This window comes from Ranitomeya variabilis, unplaced genomic scaffold, assembly GCF_051348905.1.
Source record: "Ranitomeya variabilis isolate aRanVar5 unplaced genomic scaffold, aRanVar5.hap1 Scaffold_79, whole genome shotgun sequence".
In the NCBI taxonomy this organism is placed as follows: Eukaryota; Metazoa; Chordata; class Amphibia; order Anura; family Dendrobatidae; genus Ranitomeya; species Ranitomeya variabilis.
The window spans coordinates 189,462-206,208 of NW_027508200.1; the positions used below are offsets into that span (position 1 = coordinate 189,462).

At 46.0% G+C, this 16,747-nt stretch overlaps 10 non-coding genes across 10 annotated transcripts; all 10 read left to right on the top strand.

Annotated features, from left to right (window-relative positions):
- Positions 1 to 277: 277 nt before the first annotated feature.
- TRNAD-GUC (transfer RNA aspartic acid (anticodon GUC)) lies at positions 278 to 349 on the top strand. Its single transcript has one exon. It is a non-coding gene; the product is annotated as a tRNA-Asp (tRNA).
- Positions 350 to 2,409: 2,060 nt separating this feature from the next.
- On the top strand, positions 2,410 to 2,481 carry TRNAD-GUC (transfer RNA aspartic acid (anticodon GUC)). The gene has a single exon. It is a non-coding gene; the product is annotated as a tRNA-Asp (tRNA).
- A 994-nt stretch (positions 2,482 to 3,475) lies between these two features.
- Positions 3,476 to 3,547, top strand: TRNAD-GUC (transfer RNA aspartic acid (anticodon GUC)). The gene has a single exon. It is a non-coding gene; the product is annotated as a tRNA-Asp (tRNA).
- Positions 3,548 to 8,778: 5,231 nt separating this feature from the next.
- TRNAD-GUC (transfer RNA aspartic acid (anticodon GUC)) lies at positions 8,779 to 8,850 on the top strand. The gene has a single exon. It is a non-coding gene; the product is annotated as a tRNA-Asp (tRNA).
- Positions 8,851 to 9,844: 994 nt separating this feature from the next.
- On the top strand, positions 9,845 to 9,916 carry TRNAD-GUC (transfer RNA aspartic acid (anticodon GUC)). Its single transcript has one exon. It is a non-coding gene; the product is annotated as a tRNA-Asp (tRNA).
- Positions 9,917 to 10,910: 994 nt separating this feature from the next.
- Positions 10,911 to 10,982, top strand: TRNAD-GUC (transfer RNA aspartic acid (anticodon GUC)). Its single transcript has one exon. It is a non-coding gene; the product is annotated as a tRNA-Asp (tRNA).
- Positions 10,983 to 11,976: 994 nt separating this feature from the next.
- On the top strand, positions 11,977 to 12,048 carry TRNAD-GUC (transfer RNA aspartic acid (anticodon GUC)). The gene has a single exon. It is a non-coding gene; the product is annotated as a tRNA-Asp (tRNA).
- Positions 12,049 to 13,041: 993 nt separating this feature from the next.
- Positions 13,042 to 13,113, top strand: TRNAD-GUC (transfer RNA aspartic acid (anticodon GUC)). The gene has a single exon. It is a non-coding gene; the product is annotated as a tRNA-Asp (tRNA).
- A 994-nt stretch (positions 13,114 to 14,107) lies between these two features.
- TRNAD-GUC (transfer RNA aspartic acid (anticodon GUC)) lies at positions 14,108 to 14,179 on the top strand. Its single transcript has one exon. It is a non-coding gene; the product is annotated as a tRNA-Asp (tRNA).
- Positions 14,180 to 16,239: 2,060 nt separating this feature from the next.
- TRNAD-GUC (transfer RNA aspartic acid (anticodon GUC)) lies at positions 16,240 to 16,311 on the top strand. The gene has a single exon. It is a non-coding gene; the product is annotated as a tRNA-Asp (tRNA).
- The last annotated feature ends 436 nt before the right edge of the window (positions 16,312 to 16,747 follow it).

The following is a 16,747-nucleotide window of genomic DNA, read 5'->3' on the forward strand; positions in this document are numbered from 1 at the left end:
GTATGCTGTGCTGAAAATACAGCTGTCTGAATGAGGCCATTATAGGTCAGCTGAGCAAGAGTTTGACAAAAGCTCCCAGACACTATAGACAGCTTTGCCATCATTAGGGCGGCTGCTCTTTCTCTCCCAAAAATGGCAGTTTTCTTCACAGTCTCACCTCCCTTGTCTGAAAGTGCCCAACGAAAAAGGAGCCTGGCCAACAGTGGTTCATCTGATCAGTCACATACCACGTGTGCACTTTATCGGACTGTGATGTCAGAGGTGACGACACAGCCAATCCTCGTTAGTATAGTGGTAAGTATCCCCGCCTGTCACGCGGGAGACCGGGGTTCGATTCCCCGACGGGGAGGCCTCTTATATTCTTGAATTTGCTACGAGAAGCTGATCGAGATGGCAAAAAATTCATATTCAGGAGCTTTTGATATTTTATTGTTTGATTGTCACTTTACTGCCACCAAAAGTCACTACATGTGTGATAAATCCATCCCCCCCAAAACGGAATGATTGCGCTCATACCTATTACCAGTTCTTTCCGTAGGGGATAAACGCCACGCCCATGGCCGGTTAGCTCAGTTGGTTAGAGCGTGGTGCTAATAACGCCAAGGTCGCGGGTTCGATCCCCGTACGGGCCAAGTACAGCTTTTTAGAGGTCCCGTGCACTCGTTTCATCCCAGGTGGGTCGATGCAGATGCTGAAGCTTGTTTCTTTTTACTCCGCATTTTGTTCATAGTGTTTTCTGTGTAGAATTGCATGCCTAACTGATTTGGAGAAGTAGCTGTTCCTATGGTGTGGTGTTATTTAAAGCCTGTAGCAAGCATATAGTATAGTCATTGCAATTGATCTCTGTGTTAAACTTGGTGCTGTGTTTATGTGCTGATGGTGGCTCTGGTGCTGTATTCATGTACTGATGATGGGTCTTGTGTTGAACTCGTATGCTGATGTAGTCATATGCTGATGGAAGTTCTGTTTCCGTAACCATGCACTGACGGCGGTTCTGGTGATGTATCAATGTAGCTGCTGCAATCTTTAACTTATTAGACTTGATATTAGGTCATGCTAGGGTCAGTATGCTGTGCTGAAAATACAGCTGTCTGAATGAGGCCATTATAGGTCAGCTGAGCAAGAGTTTGACAAAAGCTCCCAGACACTATAGACAGCTTTGCCATCATTAGGGCGGCTGCTCTTTCTCTCCCAAAAATGGCAGTTTTCTTCACAGTCTCACCTCCCTTGTCTGAAAGTGCCCAAACGAAAAAGGAGCCTGGCCAACAGTGGTTCATCTGATCAGTCACATACCACGTGTGCACTTTATCGGACTGTGATGTCAGAGGTGACGACACAGCCAATCCTCGTTAGTATAGTGGTAAGTATCCCCGCCTGTCATGCGGGAGACCGGGGTTCGATTCCCCGACGGGGAGGCCTCTTATATTCTTGAATTTGCTACGAGAAGCTGATCGAGATGGCAAAAAATTCATATTCAGGAGCTTTTGATATTTTATTGTTTGATTGTCACTTTACTGCCACCAAAAGTCACTACATGTGTGATAAATCCATCCCCCCCAAAACGGAATGATTGCGCTCATACCTATTACCAGTTCTTTCCGTAGGGGATAAACGCCACGCCCATGGCCGGTTAGCTCAGTTGGTTAGAGCGTGGTGCTAATAACGCCAAGGTCGCGGGTTCGATCCCCGTACGGGCCAAGTACAGCTTTTTAGAGGTCCCGTGCACTCGTTTCATCCCAGGTGGGTCGATGCAGATGCTGAAGCTTGTTTCTTTTTACTCCGCATTTTGTTCATAGTGTTTTCTGTGTAGAATTGCATGCCTAACTGATTTGGAGAAGTAGCTGTTCCTATGGTGTGGTGTTATTTAAAGCCTGTAGCAAGCATATAGTATAGTCATTGCAATTGATCTCTGTGTTAAACTTGGTGCTGTGTTTATGTGCTGATGGTGGCTCTGGTGCTGTATTCATGTACTGATGATGGGTCTTGTGTTGAACTCGTATGCTGATGTAGTCATATGCTGATGGAAGTTCTGTTTCCGTAACCATGCACTGACGGCGGTTCTGGTGATGTATCAATGTAGCTGCTGCAATCTTTAACTTATTAGACTTGATATTAGGTCATGCTAGGGTCAGTATGCTGTGCTGAAAATACAGCTGTCTGAATGAGGCCATTATAGGTCAGCTGAGCAAGAGTTTGACAAAAGCTCCCAGACACTATAGACAGCTTTGCCATCATTAGGGCGGCTGCTCTTTCTCTCCCAAAAATGGCAGTTTTCTTCACAGTCTCACCTCCCTTGTCTGAAAGTGCCCAAACGAAAAAGGAGCCTGGCCAACAGTGGTTCATCTGATCAGTCACATACCACGTGTGCACTTTATCGGACTGTGATGTCAGAGGTGACGACACAGCCAATCCTCGTTAGTATAGTGGTAAGTATCCCCGCCTGTCACGCGGGAGACCGGGGTTCGATTCCCCGACGGGGAGGCCTCTTATATTCTTGAATTTGCTACGAGAAGCTGATCGAGATGGCAAAAAATTCATATTCAGGAGCTTTTGATATTTTATTGTTTGATTGTCACTTTACTGCCACCAAAAGTCACTACATGTGTGATAAATCCATCCCCCCCAAAACGGAATGATTGCGCTCATACCTATTACCAGTTCTTTCCGTAGGGGATAAACGCCACGCCCATGGCCGGTTAGCTCAGTTGGTTAGAGCGTGGTGCTAATAACGCCAAGGTCGCGGGTTCGATCCCCGTACGGGCCAAGTACAGCTTTTTAGAGGTCCCGTGCACTCGTTTCATCCCAGGTGGGTCGATGCAGATGCTGAAGCTTGTTTCTTTTTACTCCGCATTTTGTTCATAGTGTTTTCTGTGTAGAATTGCATGCCTAACTGATTTGGAGAAGTAGCTGTTCCTATGGTGTGGTGTTATTTAAAGCCTGTAGCAAGCATATAGTATAGTCATTGCAATTGATCTCTGTGTTAAACTTGGTGCTGTGTTTATGTGCTGATGGTGGCTCTGGTGCTGTATTCATGTACTGATGATGGGTCTTGTGTTGAACTCGTATGCTGATGTAGTCATATGCTGATGGAAGTTCTGTTTCCGTAACCATGCACTGACGGCGGTTCTGGTGATGTATCAATGTAGCTGCTGCAATCTTTAACTTATTAGACTTGATATTAGGTCATGCTAGGGTCAGTATGCTGTGCTGAAAATACAGCTGTCTGAATGAGGCCATTATAGGTCAGCTGAGCAAGAGTTTGACAAAAGCTCCCAGACACTATAGACAGCTTTGCCATCATTAGGGCGGCTGCTCTTTCTCTCCCAAAAATGGCAGTTTTCTTCACAGTCTCACCTCCCTTGTCTGAAAGTGCCCAAACGAAAAAGGAGCCTGGCCAACAGTGGTTCATCTGATCAGTCACATACCACGTGTGCACTTTATCGGACTGTGATGTCAGAGGTGACGACACAGCCAATCCTCGTTAGTATAGTGGTAAGTATCCCCGCCTGTCACGCGGGAGACCGGGGTTCGATTCCCCGACGGGGAGGCCTCTTATATTCTTGAATTTGCTACGAGAAGCTGATCGAGATGGCAAAAAATTCATATTCAGGAGCTTTTGATATTTTATTGTTTGATTGTCACTTTACTGCCACCAAAAGTCACTACATGTGTGATAAATCCATCCCCCCCAAAACGGAATGATTGCGCTCATACCTATTACCAGTTCTTTCCGTAGGGGATAAACGCCACGCCCATGGCCGGTTAGCTCAGTTGGTTAGAGCGTGGTGCTAATAACGCCAAGGTCGCGGGTTCGATCCCCGTACGGGCCAAGTACAGCTTTTTAGAGGTCCCGTGCACTCGTTTCATCCCAGGTGGGTCGATGCAGATGCTGAAGCTTGTTTCTTTTTACTCCGCATTTTGTTCATAGTGTTTTCTGTGTAGAATTGCATGCCTAACTGATTTGGAGAAGTAGCTGTTCCTATGGTGTGGTGTTATTTAAAGCCTGTAGCAAGCATATAGTATAGTCATTGCAATTGATCTCTGTGTTAAACTTGGTGCTGTGTTTATGTGCTGATGGTGGCTCTGGTGCTGTATTCATGTACTGATGATGGGTCTTGTGTTGAACTCGTATGCTGATGTAGTCATATGCTGATGGAAGTTCTGTTTCCGTAACCATGCACTGACGGCGGTTCTGGTGATGTATCAATGTAGCTGCTGCAATCTTTAACTTATTAGACTTGATATTAGGTCATGCTAGGGTCAGTATGCTGTGCTGAAAATACAGCTGTCTGAATGAGGCCATTATAGGTCAGCTGAGCAAGAGTTTGACAAAAGCTCCCAGACACTATAGACAGCTTTGCCATCATTAGGGCGGCTGCTCTTTCTCTCCCAAAAATGGCAGTTTTCTTCACAGTCTCACCTCCCTTGTCTGAAAGTGCCCAAACGAAAAAGGAGCCTGGCCAACAGTGGTTCATCTGATCAGTCACATACCACGTGTGCACTTTATCGGACTGTGATGTCAGAGGTGACGACACAGCCAATCCTCGTTAGTATAGTGGTAAGTATCACCGCCTGTCACGCGGGAGACCGGGGTTCGATTCCCCGACGGGGAGGCCTCTTATATTCTTGAATTTGCTACGAGAAGCTGATCGAGATGGCAAAAAATTCATATTCAGGAGCTTTTGATATTTTATTGTTTGATTGTCACTTTACTGCCACCAAAAGTCACTACATGTGTGATAAATCCATCCCCCCCAAAACGGAATGATTGCGCTCATACCTATTACCAGTTCTTTCCGTAGGGGATAAACGCCACGCCCATGGCCGGTTAGCTCAGTTGGTTAGAGCGTGGTGCTAATAACGCCAAGGTCGCGGGTTCGATCCCCGTACGGGCCAAGTACAGCTTTTTAGAGGTCCCGTGCACTCGTTTCATCCCAGGTGGGTCGATGCAGATGCTGAAGCTTGTTTCTTTTTACTCCGCATTTTGTTCATAGTGTTTTCTGTGTAGAATTGCATGCCTAACTGATTTGGAGAAGTAGCTGTTCCTATGGTGTGGTGTTATTTAAAGCCTGTAGCAAGCATATAGTATAGTCATTGCAATTGATCTCTGTGTTAAACTTGGTGCTGTGTTTATGTGCTGATGGTGGCTCTGGTGCTGTATTCATGTACTGATGATGGGTCTTGTGTTGAACTCGTATGCTGATGTAGTCATATGCTGATGGAAGTTCTGTTTCCGTAACCATGCACTGACGGCGGTTCTGGTGATGTATCAATGTAGCTGCTGCAATCTTTAACTTATTAGACTTGATATTAGGTCATGCTAGGGTCAGTATGCTGTGCTGAAAATACAGCTGTCTGAATGAGGCCATTATAGGTCAGCTGAGCAAGAGTTTGACAAAAGCTCCCAGACACTATAGACAGCTTTGCCATCATTAGGGCGGCTGCTCTTTCTCTCCCAAAAATGGCAGTTTTCTTCACAGTCTCACCTCCCTTGTCTGAAAGTGCCCAAACGAAAAAGGAGCCTGGCCAACAGTGGTTCATCTGATCAGTCACATACCACGTGTGCACTTTATCGGACTGTGATGTCAGAGGTGACGACACAGCCAATCCTCGTTAGTATAGTGGTAAGTATCACCGCCTGTCACGCGGGAGACCGGGGTTCGATTCCCCGACGGGGAGGCCTCTTATATTCTTGAATTTGCTACGAGAAGCTGATCGAGATGGCAAAAAATTCATATTCAGGAGCTTTTGATATTTTATTGTTTGATTGTCACTTTACTGCCACCAAAAGTCACTACATGTGTGATAAATCCATCCCCCCCAAAACGGAATGATTGCGCTCATACCTATTACCAGTTCTTTCCGTAGGGGATAAACGCCACGCCCATGGCCGGTTAGCTCAGTTGGTTAGAGCGTGGTGCTAATAACGCCAAGGTCGCGGGTTCGATCCCCGTACGGGCCAAGTACAGCTTTTTAGAGGTCCCGTGCACTCGTTTCATCCCAGGTGGGTCGATGCAGATGCTGAAGCTTGTTTCTTTTTACTCCGCATTTTGTTCATAGTGTTTTCTGTGTAGAATTGCATGCCTAACTGATTTGGAGAAGTAGCTGTTCCTATGGTGTGGTGTTATTTAAAGCCTGTAGCAAGCATATAGTATAGTCATTGCAATTGATCTCTGTGTTAAACTTGGTGCTGTGTTTATGTGCTGATGGTGGCTCTGGTGCTGTATTCATGTACTGATGATGGGTCTTGTGTTGAACTCGTATGCTGATGTAGTCATATGCTGATGGAAGTTCTGTTTCCGTAACCATGCACTGACGGCGGTTCTGGTGATGTATCAATGTAGCTGCTGCAATCTTTAACTTATTAGACTTGATATTAGGTCATGCTAGGGTCAGTATGCTGTGCTGAAAATACAGCTGTCTGAATGAGGCCATTATAGGTCAGCTGAGCAAGAGTTTGACAAAAGCTCCCAGACACTATAGACAGCTTTGCCATCATTAGGGCGGCTGCTCTTTCTCTCCCAAAAATGGCAGTTTTCTTCACAGTCTCACCTCCCTTGTCTGAAAGTGCCCAAACGAAAAAGGAGCCTGGCCAACAGTGGTTCATCTGATCAGTCACATACCACGTGTGCACTTTATCGGACTGTGATGTCAGAGGTGACGACACAGCCAATCCTCGTTAGTATAGTGGTAAGTATCCCCGCCTGTCACGCGGGAGACCGGGGTTCGATTCCCTGACGGGGAGGCCTCTTATATTCTTGAATTTGCTACGAGAAGCTGATCGAGATGGCAAAAAATTCATATTCAGGAGCTTTTGATATTTTATTGTTTGATTGTCACTTTACTGCCACCAAAAGTCACTACATGTGTGATAAATCCATCCCCCCCAAAACGGAATGATTGCGCTCATACCTATTACCAGTTCTTTCCGTAGGGGATAAACGCCACGCCCATGGCCGGTTAGCTCAGTTGGTTAGAGCGTGGTGCTAATAACGCCAAGGTCGCGGGTTCGATCCCCGTACGGGCCAAGTACAGCTTTTTAGAGGTCCCGTGCACTCGTTTCATCCCAGGTGGGTCGATGCAGATGCTGAAGCTTGTTTCTTTTTACTCCGCATTTTGTTCATAGTGTTTTCTGTGTAGAATTGCATGCCTAACTGATTTGGAGAAGTAGCTGTTCCTATGGTGTGGTGTTATTTAAAGCCTGTAGCAAGCATATAGTATAGTCATTGCAATTGATCTCTGTGTTAAACTTGGTGCTGTGTTTATGTGCTGATGGTGGCTCTGGTGCTGTATTCATGTACTGATGATGGGTCTTGTGTTGAACTCGTATGCTGATGTAGTCATATGCTGATGGAAGTTCTGTTTCCGTAACCATGCACTGACGGCGGTTCTGGTGATGTATCAATGTAGCTGCTGCAATCTTTAACTTATTAGACTTGATATTAGGTCATGCTAGGGTCAGTATGCTGTGCTGAAAATACAGCTGTCTGAATGAGGCCATTATAGGTCAGCTGAGCAAGAGTTTGACAAAAGCTCCCAGACACTATAGACAGCTTTGCCATCATTAGGGCGGCTGCTCTTTCTCTCCCAAAAATGGCAGTTTTCTTCACAGTCTCACCTCCCTTGTCTGAAAGTGCCCAAACGAAAAAGGAGCCTGGCCAACAGTGGTTCATCTGATCAGTCACATACCACGTGTGCACTTTATCGGACTGTGATGTCAGAGGTGACGACACAGCCAATCCTCGTTAGTATAGTGGTAAGTATCCCCGCCTGTCACGCGGGAGGCCTCTTATATTCTTGAATTTGCTACGAGAAGCTGATCGAGATGGCAAAAAATTCATATTCAGGAGCTTTTGATATTTTATTGTTTGATTGTCACTTTACTGCCACCAAAAGTCACTACATGTGTGATAAATCCATCCCCCCCAAAACGGAATGATTGCGCTCATACCTATTACCAGTTCTTTCCGTAGGGGATAAACGCCACGCCCATGGCCGGTTAGCTCAGTTGGTTAGAGCGTGGTGCTAATAACGCCAAGGTCGCGGGTTCGATCCCCGTACGGGCCAAGTACAGCTTTTTAGAGGTCCCGTGCACTCGTTTCATCCCAGGTGGGTCGATGCAGATGCTGAAGCTTGTTTCTTTTTACTCCGCATTTTGTTCATAGTGTTTTCTGTGTAGAATTGCATGCCTAACTGATTTGGAGAAGTAGCTGTTCCTATGGTGTGGTGTTATTTAAAGCCTGTAGCAAGCATATAGTATAGTCATTGCAATTGATCTCTGTGTTAAACTTGGTGCTGTGTTTATGTGCTGATGGTGGCTCTGGTGCTGTATTCATGTACTGATGATGGGTCTTGTGTTGAACTCGTATGCTGATGTAGTCATATGCTGATGGAAGTTCTGTTTCCGTAACCATGCACTGACGGCGGTTCTGGTGATGTATCAATGTAGCTGCTGCAATCTTTAACTTATTAGACTTGATATTAGGTCATGCTAGGGTCAGTATACTGTGCTGAAAATACAGCTGTCTGAATGAGGCCATTATAGGTCAGCTGAGCAAGAGTTTGACAAAAGCTCCCAGACACTATAGACAGCTTTGCCATCATTAGGGCGGCTGCTCTTTCTCTCCCAAAAATGGCAGTTTTCTTCACAGTCTCACCTCCCTTGTCTGAAAGTGCCCAAACGAAAAAGGAGCCTGGCCAACAGTGGTTCATCTGATCAGTCACATACCACGTGTGCACTTTATCGGACTGTGATGTCAGAGGTGACGACACAGCCAATCCTCGTTAGTATAGTGGTAAGTATCCCCGCCTGTCACGCGGGAGACCGGGGTTCGATTCCCCGACGGGGAGGCCTCTTATATTCTTGAATTTGCTACGAGAAGCTGATCGAGATGGCAAAAAATTCATATTCAGGAGCTTTTGATATTTTATTGTTTGATTGTCACTTTACTGCCACCAAAAGTCACTACATGTGTGATAAATCCATCCCCCCCAAAACGGAATGATTGCGCTCATACCTATTACCAGTTCTTTCCGTAGGGGATAAACGCCACGCCCATGGCCGGTTAGCTCAGTTGGTTAGAGCGTGGTGCTAATAACGCCAAGGTCGCGGGTTCGATCCCCGTACGGGCCAAGTACAGCTTTTTAGAGGTCCCGTGCACTCGTTTCATCCCAGGTGGGTCGATGCAGATGCTGAAGCTTGTTTCTTTTTACTCCGCATTTTGTTCATAGTGTTTTCTGTGTAGAATTGCATGCCTAACTGATTTGGAGAAGTAGCTGTTCCTATGGTGTGGTGTTATTTAAAGCCTGTAGCAAGCATATAGTATAGTCATTGCAATTGATCTCTGTGTTAAACTTGGTGCTGTGTTTATGTGCTGATGGTGGCTCTGGTGCTGTATTCATGTACTGATGATGGGTCTTGTGTTGAACTCGTATGCTGATGTAGTCATATGCTGATGGAAGTTCTGTTTCCGTAACCATGCACTGACGGCGGTTCTGGTGATGTATCAATGTAGCTGCTGCAATCTTTAACTTATTAGACTTGATATTAGGTCATGCTAGGGTCAGTATGCTGTGCTGAAAATACAGCTGTCTGAATGAGGCCATTATAGGTCAGCTGAGCAAGAGTTTGACAAAAGCTCCCAGACACTATAGACAGCTTTGCCATCATTAGGGCGGCTGCTCTTTCTCTCCCAAAAATGGCAGTTTTCTTCACAGTCTCACCTCCCTTGTCTGAAAGTGCCCAAACGAAAAAGGAGCCTGGCCAACAGTGGTTCATCTGATCAGTCACATACCACGTGTGCACTTTATCGGACTGTGATGTCAGAGGTGACGACACAGCCAATCCTCGTTAGTATAGTGGTAAGTATCCCCGCCTGTCACGCGGGAGACCGGGGTTCGATTCCCCGACGGGGAGGCCTCTTATATTCTTGAATTTGCTACGAGAAGCTGATCGAGATGGCAAAAAATTCATATTCAGGAGCTTTTGATATTTTATTGTTTGATTGTCACTTTACTGCCACCAAAAGTCACTACATGTGTGATAAATCCATCCCCCCCAAAACGGAATGATTGCGCTTATACCTATTACCAGTTCTTTCCGTAGGGGATAAACGCCACGCCCATGGCCGGTTAGCTCAGTTGGTTAGAGCGTGGTGCTAATAACGCCAAGGTCGCGGGTTCGATCCCCGTACGGGCCAAGTACAGCTTTTTAGAGGTCCCGTGCACTCGTTTCATCCCAGGTGGGTCGATGCAGATGCTGAAGCTTGTTTCTTTTTACTCCGCATTTTGTTCATAGTGTTTTCTGTGTAGAATTGCATGCCTAACTGATTTGGAGAAGTAGCTGTTCCTATGGTGTGGTGTTATTTAAAGCCTGTAGCAAGCATATAGTATAGTCATTGCAATTGATCTCTGTGTTAAACTTGGTGCTGTGTTTATGTGCTGATGGTGGCTCTGGTGCTGTATTCATGTACTGATGATGGGTCTTGTGTTGAACTCGTATGCTGATGTAGTCATATGCTGATGGAAGTTCTGTTTCCGTAACCATGCACTGACGGCGGTTCTGGTGATGTATCAATGTAGCTGCTGCAATCTTTAACTTATTAGACTTGATATTAGGTCATGCTAGGGTCAGTATGCTGTGCTGAAAATACAGCTGTCTGAATGAGGCCATTATAGGTCAGCTGAGCAAGAGTTTGACAAAAGCTCCCAGACACTATAGACAGCTTTGCCATCATTAGGGCGGCTGCTCTTTCTCTCCCAAAAATGGCAGTTTTCTTCACAGTCTCACCTCCCTTGTCTGAAAGTGCCCAAACGAAAAAGGAGCCTGGCCAACAGTGGTTCATCTGATCAGTCACATACCACGTGTGCACTTTATCGGACTGTGATGTCAGAGGTGACGACACAGCCAATCCTCGTTAGTATAGTGGTAAGTATCCCCGCCTGTCACGCGGGAGACCGGGGTTCGATTCCCCGACGGGGAGGCCTCTTATATTCTTGAATTTGCTACGAGAAGCTGATCGAGATGGCAAAAAATTCATATTCAGGAGCTTTTGATATTTTATTGTTTGATTGTCACTTTACTGCCACCAAAAGTCACTACATGTGTGATAAATCCATCCCCCCCAAAACGGAATGATTGCGCTCATACCTATTACCAGTTCTTTCCGTAGGGGATAAACGCCACGCCCATGGCCGGTTAGCTCAGTTGGTTAGAGCGTGGTGCTAATAACGCCAAGGTCGCGGGTTCGATCCCCGTACGGGCCAAGTACAGCTTTTTAGAGGTCCCGTGCACTCGTTTCATCCCAGGTGGGTCGATGCAGATGCTGAAGCTTGTTTCTTTTTACTCCGCATTTTGTTCATAGTGTTTTCTGTGTAGAATTGCATGCCTAACTGATTTGGAGAAGTAGCTGTTCCTATGGTGTGGTGTTATTTAAAGCCTGTAGCAAGCATATAGTATAGTCATTGCAATTGATCTCTGTGTTAAACTTGGTGCTGTGTTTATGTGCTGATGGTGGCTCTGGTGCTGTATTCATGTACTGATGATGGGTCTTGTGTTGAACTCGTATGCTGATGTAGTCATATGCTGATGGAAGTTCTGTTTCCGTAACCATGCACTGACGGCGGTTCTGGTGATGTATCAATGTAGCTGCTGCAATCTTTAACTTATTAGACTTGATATTAGGTCATGCTAGGGTCAGTATGCTGTGCTGAAAATACAGCTGTCTGAATGAGGCCATTATAGGTCAGCTGAGCAAGAGTTTGACAAAAGCTCCCAGACACTATAGACAGCTTTGCCATCATTAGGGCGGCTGCTCTTTCTCTCCCAAAAATGGCAGTTTTCTTCACAGTCTCACCTCCCTTGTCTGAAAGTGCCCAAACGAAAAAGGAGCCTGGCCAACAGTGGTTCATCTGATCAGTCACATACCACGTGTGCACTTTATCGGACTGTGATGTCAGAGGTGACGACACAGCCAATCCTCGTTAGTATAGTGGTAAGTATCCCCGCCTGTCACGCGGGAGACCGGGGTTCGATTCCCCGACGGGGAGGCCTCTTATATTCTTGAATTTGCTACGAGAAGCTGATCGAGATGGCAAAAAATTCATATTCAGGAGCTTTTGATATTTTATTGTTTGATTGTCACTTTACTGCCACCAAAAGTCACTACATGTGTGATAAATCCATCCCCCCCAAAACGGAATGATTGCGCTCATACCTATTACCAGTTCTTTCCGTAGGGGATAAACGCCACGCCCATGGCCGGTTAGCTCAGTTGGTTAGAGCGTGGTGCTAATAACGCCAAGGTCGCGGGTTCGATCCCCGTACGGGCCAAGTACAGCTTTTTAGAGGTCCCGTGCACTCGTTTCATCCCAGGTGGGTCGATGCAGATGCTGAAGCTTGTTTCTTTTTACTCCGCATTTTGTTCATAGTGTTTTCTGTGTAGAATTGCATGCCTAACTGATTTGGAGAAGTAGCTGTTCCTATGGTGTGGTGTTATTTAAAGCCTGTAGCAAGCATATAGTATAGTCATTGCAATTGATCTCTGTGTTAAACTTGGTGCTGTGTTTATGTGCTGATGGTGGCTCTGGTGCTGTATTCATGTACTGATGATGGGTCTTGTGTTGAACTCGTATGCTGATGTAGTCATATGCTGATGGAAGTTCTGTTTCCGTAACCATGCACTGACGGCGGTTCTGGTGATGTATCAATGTAGCTGCTGCAATCTTTAACTTATTAGACTTGATATTAGGTCATGCTAGGGTCAGTATGCTGTGCTGAAAATACAGCTGTCTGAATGAGGCCATTATAGGTCAGCTGAGCAAGAGTTTGACAAAAGCTCCCAGACACTATAGACAGCTTTGCCATCATTAGGGCGGCTGCTCTTTCTCTCCCAAAAATGGCAGTTTTCTTCACAGTCTCACCTCCCTTGTCTGAAAGTGCCCAACGAAAAAGGAGCCTGGCCAACAGTGGTTCATCTGATCAGTCACATACCACGTGTGCACTTTATCGGACTGTGATGTCAGAGGTGACGACACAGCCAATCCTCGTTAGTATAGTGGTAAGTATCCCCGCCTGTCACGCGGGAGACCGGGGTTCGATTCCCCGACGGGGAGGCCTCTTATATTCTTGAATTTGCTACGAGAAGCTGATCGAGATGGCAAAAAATTCATATTCAGGAGCTTTTGATATTTTATTGTTTGATTGTCACTTTACTGCCACCAAAAGTCACTACATGTGTGATAAATCCATCCCCCCCAAAACGGAATGATTGCGCTCATACCTATTACCAGTTCTTTCCGTAGGGGATAAACGCCACGCCCATGGCCGGTTAGCTCAGTTGGTTAGAGCGTGGTGCTAATAACGCCAAGGTCGCGGGTTCGATCCCCGTACGGGCCAAGTACAGCTTTTTAGAGGTCCCGTGCACTCGTTTCATCCCAGGTGGGTCGATGCAGATGCTGAAGCTTGTTTCTTTTTACTCCGCATTTTGTTCATAGTGTTTTCTGTGTAGAATTGCATGCCTAACTGATTTGGAGAAGTAGCTGTTCCTATGGTGTGGTGTTATTTAAAGCCTGTAGCAAGCATATAGTATAGTCATTGCAATTGATCTCTGTGTTAAACTTGGTGCTGTGTTTATGTGCTGATGGTGGCTCTGGTGCTGTATTCATGTACTGATGATGGGTCTTGTGTTGAACTCGTATGCTGATGTAGTCATATGCTGATGGAAGTTCTGTTTCCGTAACCATGCACTGACGGCGGTTCTGGTGATGTATCAATGTAGCTGCTGCAATCTTTAACTTATTAGACTTGATATTAGGTCATGCTAGGGTCAGTATACTGTGCTGAAAATACAGCTGTCTGAATGAGGCCATTATAGGTCAGCTGAGCAAGAGTTTGACAAAAGCTCCCAGACACTATAGACAGCTTTGCCATCATTAGGGCGGCTGCTCTTTCTCTCCCAAAAATGGCAGTTTTCTTCACAGTCTCACCTCCCTTGTCTGAAAGTGCCCAAACGAAAAAGGAGCCTGGCCAACAGTGGTTCATCTGATCAGTCACATACCACGTGTGCACTTTATCGGACTGTGATGTCAGAGGTGACGACACAGCCAATCCTCGTTAGTATAGTGGTAAGTATCCCCGCCTGTCACGCGGGAGACCGGGGTTCGATTCCCCGACGGGGAGGCCTCTTATATTCTTGAATTTGCTACGAGAAGCTGATCGAGATGGCAAAAAATTCATATTCAGGAGCTTTTGATATTTTATTGTTTGATTGTCACTTTACTGCCACCAAAAGTCACTACATGTGTGATAAATCCATCCCCCCCAAAACGGAATGATTGCGCTCATACCTATTACCAGTTCTTTCCGTAGGGGATAAACGCCACGCCCATGGCCGGTTAGCTCAGTTGGTTAGAGCGTGGTGCTAATAACGCCAAGGTCGCGGGTTCGATCCCCGTACGGGCCAAGTACAGCTTTTTAGAGGTCCCGTGCACTCGTTTCATCCCAGGTGGGTCGATGCAGATGCTGAAGCTTGTTTCTTTTTACTCCGCATTTTGTTCATAGTGTTTTCTGTGTAGAATTGCATGCCTAACTGATTTGGAGAAGTAGCTGTTCCTATGGTGTGGTGTTATTTAAAGCCTGTAGCAAGCATATAGTATAGTCATTGCAATTGATCTCTGTGTTAAACTTGGTGCTGTGTTTATGTGCTGATGGTGGCTCTGGTGCTGTATTCATGTACTGATGATGGGTCTTGTGTTGAACTCGTATGCTGATGTAGTCATATGCTGATGGAAGTTCTGTTTCCGTAACCATGCACTGACGGCGGTTCTGGTGATGTATCAATGTAGCTGCTGCAATCTTTAACTTATTAGACTTGATATTAGGTCATGCTAGGGTCAGTATGCTGTGCTGAAAATACAGCTGTCTGAATGAGGCCATTATAGGTCAGCTGAGCAAGAGTTTGACAAAAGCTCCCAGACACTATAGACAGCTTTGCCATCATTAGGGCGGCTGCTCTTTCTCTCCCAAAAATGGCAGTTTTCTTCACAGTCTCACCTCCCTTGTCTGAAAGTGCCCAAACGAAAAAGGAGCCTGGCCAACAGTGGTTCATCTGATCAGTCACATACCACGTGTGCACTTTATCGGACTGTGATGTCAGAGGTGACGACACAGCCAATCCTCGTTAGTATAGTGGTAAGTATCCCCGCCTGTCACGCGGGAGACCGGGGTTCGATTCCCTGACGGGGAGGCCTCTTATATTCTTGAATTTGCTACGAGAAGCTGATCGAGATGGCAAAAAATTCATATTCAGGAGCTTTTGATATTTTATTGTTTGATTGTCACTTTACTGCCACCAAAAGTCACTACATGTGTGATAAATCCATCCCCCCCAAAACGGAATGATTGCGCTCATACCTATTACCAGTTCTTTCCGTAGGGGATAAACGCCACGCCCATGGCCGGTTAGCTCAGTTGGTTAGAGCGTGGTGCTAATAACGCCAAGGTCGCGGGTTCGATCCCCGTACGGGCCAAGTACAGCTTTTTAGAGGTCCCGTGCACTCGTTTCATCCCAGGTGGGTCGATGCAGATGCTGAAGCTTGTTTCTTTTTACTCCGCATTTTGTTCATAGTGTTTTCTGTGTAGAATTGCATGCCTAACTGATTTGGAGAAGTAGCTGTTCCTATGGTGTGGTGTTATTTAAAGCCTGTAGCAAGCATATAGTATAGTCATTGCAATTGATCTCTGTGTTAAACTTGGTGCTGTGTTTATGTGCTGATGGTGGCTCTGGTGCTGTATTCATGTACTGATGATGGGTCTTGTGTTGAACTCGTATGCTGATGTAGTCATATGCTGATGGAAGTTCTGTTTCCGTAACCATGCACTGACGGCGGTTCTGGTGATGTATCAATGTAGCTGCTGCAATCTTTAACTTATTAGACTTGATATTAGGTCATGCTAGGGTCAGTATGCTGTGCTGAAAATACAGCTGTCTGAATGAGGCCATTATAGGTCAGCTGAGCAAGAGTTTGACAAAAGCTCCCAGACACTATAGACAGCTTTGCCATCATTAGGGCGGCTGCTCTTTCTCTCCCAAAAATGGCAGTTTTCTTCACAGTCTCACCTCCCTTGTCTGAAAGTGCCCAAACGAAAAAGGAGCCTGGCCAACAGTGGTTCATCTGATCAGTCACATACCACGTGTGCACTTTATCGGACTGTGATGTCAGAGGTGACGACACAGCCAATCCTCGTTAGTATAGTGGTAAGTATCCCCGCCTGTCACGCGGGAGACCGGGGTTCGATTCCCCGACGGGGAGGCCTCTTATATTCTTGAATTTGCTACGAGAAGCTGATCGAGATGGCAAAAAATTCATATTCAGGAGCTTTTGATATTTTATTGTTTGATTGTCACTTTACTGCCACCAAAAGTCACTACATGTGTGATAAATCCATCCCCCCCAAAACGGAATGATTGCGCTCATACCTATTACCAGTTCTTTCCGTAGGGGATAAACGCCACGCCCATGGCCGGTTAGCTCAGTTGGTTAGAGCGTGGTGCTAATAACGCCAAGGTCGCGGGTTCGATCCCCGTACGGGCCAAGTACAGCTTTTTAGAGGTCCCGTGCACTCGTTTCATCCCAGGTGGGTCGATGCAGATGCTGAAGCTTGTTTCTTTTTACTCCGCATTTTGTTCATAGTGTTTTCTGTGTAGAATTGCATGCCTAACTGATTTGGAGAAGTAGCTGTTCCTAT